General features: G+C 38.5%; 1 pseudogene; it reads left to right on the forward strand.

Annotated features, from left to right (window-relative positions):
* Nucleotides 1-1,141, forward strand: part of LOC115870574 — a 9,465-nt pseudogene extending 8,324 nt beyond the window's left edge.
* Nucleotides 1,142-4,357: the final 3,216 nt, after the last annotated feature.

Below are 4,357 nucleotides of genomic sequence, written 5' to 3' on the forward strand. Positions count from 1 at the left end.
AATGTATGTATGAATGAAACACTGTGTCTACGCCATTCTCAAAATTGTTGCAGTATTTTAGCACATTGTTGTGCCACTGTGCCAATCCATCTCATTGAGATTCTTTTCTCCGATCCTTCACTTACCAAGCATGATGTCCTTTTCTTTAAATTGTTATCTCCTGGTAACATGTCATATAACATAGTAAGTGCTACAGCCAAATTTGGGGGTAATAAACATCTCATGCTAAATCCCATGATTTTCTCTTAAATCTCTGGAGAGGTAATAATGTGCTATGTAACAGATGTAGTTACAACGTGTTTCTTATCATCTCTCAAAATGTATCATATATTTATTTTTGCTTCAAATTGCTAGCCTTACACAATGATATATTTTTATATCATTCAACGCAAGGATAAGTTTACCAATAGCTACTGAAAGTCAAATCAAGTGGGAAGAAAGACCTGTTCATCTACTTTTGGAACAAAAAGTCCATGAAAATTCTCTACATTTCAGCAGTTCCATTGGCCAGGCAGCCTATCTTTCCACTACACAGGAAGTTGCCATAAGGTGTTTTTCTTCCCCAAAGAAAGTAGCAACTAAGTGGTGCCTTACATTGCCTATAGTGACAGATGTGCCTTCCTGTGTGGCCACAGCTCCAGCTTCTGTCCAGGAGACACTTTCCATCAGGGTAGTGACAAGATGCCTGATCTTGTGGTGACCCTCTTTGAAGGTGAGGTCTGCACTTGGTGTGTGGCTTACCAGATCCAAGTGAACATGTGAGTGGGGCACTGAACCACCTGAACATTTAGAATGCTGTGCTGGGGGTATGACAACAGGGAACTCACTTTCTCTACCCAACACACCCTTAAACAGTCAATCAGAATATTGGCTTATGTGACACCCCCCCCTCCCCCAGATTTCTGGCTACCTAAGCCCCACATTTGAGGAGGCTATTACCATGCAGAGTGTGGCCTGCTGAAACTGCTAAGTGGGCAACCTGGAGTACTTGCTGCACCTGGCAAATTTCATGCAGTTCTCTGATCCTTAGGCACAGGATGAACACCTGGCAGGTGTCATGAATGTTATGGGAATCCTGCTACCCCTCTTCTGCCCCACTGAGCGGGCTCTGGCACTGGTTTCAGGGACTAACTACCTGTAGGATTGTACATGGGGTATATGTGGATCAAGCCCCCTCTCAGTGCACACAGACAGACTTAATACACTGGGACCTTCTAAGAATGAGAAGACAAATTGAGTAGTCAGGGACTTCTCTTCCTAACCTCCAACCTATGTGCTATCTCCACCTTAGGTATTTGACATTACACTGTCTTACTACTTGAAATTTAATTAATTGGACCATATTAGTATGAGAAGGGCTGTCTCACACCAGATCTTTGACACCTACTGTTAGCCCCACCCTAACCAGGCAAGGCCTCCTACAGGATACTCCAAGAGTTTTGACCCTTTGTATGCCCAGATCAACCATTCCCTAGCTCCCAAAACACTAATGCCCTAAGGTCCTACCCCAATACTTATCTGTAAGCACCTTGCTGTGAGGCTGACAACTATGTCCCCGGTATTTCAAATGCCAGCAGGATCACGTGTGGTGACCAGGTTTCAGTAGAGCTTAAAATCTAAGAGAGACAAGGAGATCTATTTCCGAGGGTATAACTAATCTATTTCTGAGGGATTAGCTACTGAAAGCCTTATCAATAGCATACTAATTTGTATAATACAGTACCTGGGATGAGCCCTTCAGACAATCAAACTAAGACAGGAAGAGCTGCCTTCTCAAAGTAGACTTGACCTTCATGACATACAAGGAAAGATTTTGGGACCTAAATTTCCTGATGAGGCATGACTCCAAAGGAGTCATGAAACGGCTGCAAACATTCCGTAATCATCCAGACACGGATTACATTATGTGTGAATCTAGGCAAATTGAAAGCTGTCAACAATGAAATGGGACACATACAGTTTGATATTCTAGGCTTAAATGAGCTGAAATAGACTGGTATTGGCAGTTTGAATCTGGCAATAATATGGCTTATTCTGCCAGGATTGGCACATTCAAGAGAAATGACATCAAATGAATCATAAGGAAGAGCATTTAAAGATAGATAGTAAAGCAGAACACTCTCTCTGGTAGGATAAATATCTATACCCCTACAAGGAAGATCATTTAATACAAGTATTATTAAACTTTATATACCAACCACGAAAGCCAGTGATGATAATTTTTAAATTCTATAAACTGCTGCCTTAAAATGATCAACATACAAGAAAAGTGATTTGATAATTACTGGTGATTGGAAGAGTTTGAAACAAAGAAGGCTTCATAGAAAAACATATGGCCACACTGATAGAGAAACAGGTGCAGATTGCATGATAAAGTTTGGTAAGATTACTTTATTGCAAATAATTTCTTCCAACAGTATAAACAGGGACTATAAACATGTACCTCACCCGACAGAATACACAGGAAACAATTTGACTGTATATGTTGTAAGAGACCATAAAGAAGTTCACCATCATGTGCCAAAACAAGACCAGGTGTGACTGTGGAACAGACCATCAGCTACTCATATGCAAGTTCACGTTGAAGCTTAAAAAAATTAAAACAAATCTCTTATAACCAAAATATGACCTGAACTTATAATCTCAAGAACATACTTGAAAAATTAAGCACTAATGGTCAAAGATAAGATGAGTTATGAGATGGCATTAAGAATACCATTCATGAAGAAATCAAAAGGTCATGTAACAGACGGGAAAGAAGCAAAGGACCAAGTGGATATCACAGAGGCCCTGAAATCTGCTGTGCTCTGTAGAGTACCTCAACCAAATGGAAAAAATCCTGAGTAAAAGAGATGAACAGAATTTTTGAAAGGCAGCCCAATAATAGCACTATATTGTAATGTGCAAGGAATTAGAAATCCAAAAGATAAGAGCACACTCAGCATATCAAACACACTCAAGATGAAAGACGTTGAAGAAAGTCAAGCCTGGAATTGCAGTCCTGAAGGATTCTATTAGTAAAATATCAAATAATGGCGAGAGCGTCAAAAGAAGGTGGAAGCGATATACTGTGTCACTGTACCAAAAATCTTTGGTCAACACGAAGGCATTAAAAGAGGTGGCGTGTTATCCAGAATGGAGGAAGAAGTCCAATCTGAACAAAATGTATCATCACAAAATAAGACTTGATGGACTGGATACCAATTAGATGTTTAAACTGACTTTTGTAGCACCAGAAGCCCTCACTAGTCGATCCCATGACATTTGGAAGTGACTGGAGGAGATGTATCTATGCAGCTATTTCAAAGAAATGTGACTGAACAGAAATCTGAAATTTTCTAATTATATTACTAGGATGACCCACAGATAAAGCTTTCATGAATATAATTTTAAAATATCCCCAGAGTAAAACTTCCCACTAGAATATTATTCAAATACATAACTAGTAGTCGAAATTTTGACAAACCACTTCAACTTCTGATGGAGAAGTTGAAGAATTCTATCAATTTCTTCAGTCTGAATTTGATTCAGCATGCAATCAAGATAACTGGATAGCAGCCTGTTTGGTCCAAAGAATGAAAATTATTTAATCTAAATCTGAAGGAGGAAATGGTATTGCCACTTAAATTGTGAACACTTGTTTTGCAGAAGGCTGTGGATGAGAGTGGAAGCCCCAAATCTATTTGCTGAGCCACACAAACATGAAACCTCCACTCAAATACTCTGTGACCATAGTTGAAGAATGCAAATGGATTTGTTATCAAACTGAGACCATTGTAAAGTTGATTATGGTAGATAGAGTAAGGTTAAAATGTAATACTTTATCATTGATCTCCTGTTTGACCCACTTAAAAGTTGTTTGAAATTTGTCCCAGTTTTTCAGTATTTTCTACTTTCTTTTAGATTGAAGTTTTCCCTGGCTATTTTTAACCTTTGTTTTATTTTGTTTGTATGTTTTTCTATACATGAAATCCAGGATAGGCAAAAATATGGAGAAAGTAACTGGATTAATGGTTTCTTGGGGGTATAGTTGGAGAGTTTGGGGAAATGGCGAGCTATTAACAATGAGTATAAGGAAGAAGAAAATGTTCTAAAATTAGTTGTACAACTTTTCTTTCTATGATTGAATTATTACATTGTGTGGTGTGTGGATTATATGTCAATCAAACTATTTTTAAAAGATGAATTTTTAAGTATTAGTAATTGAAATGCAAAAGTTGGAGACAATGAGGAAGGAACAGTTGGAAAATATAGCCTTGGCAATGGAAATCAAGCTGGAGATGACTTGAAAGAATTTGGCAACATGAATGATTTCCCTGGAGAAGGACATCAAACTTGGTAAAGTGGAAGGCGGTGA

Source organism: Echinops telfairi, unplaced genomic scaffold (genome assembly GCF_000313985.2).
Source record: "Echinops telfairi isolate 266 unplaced genomic scaffold, ASM31398v2 ScPeMD7_2010;HRSCAF=2546, whole genome shotgun sequence".
Lineage (NCBI taxonomy): Eukaryota > Metazoa > Chordata > Mammalia > Afrosoricida > Tenrecidae > Echinops > Echinops telfairi.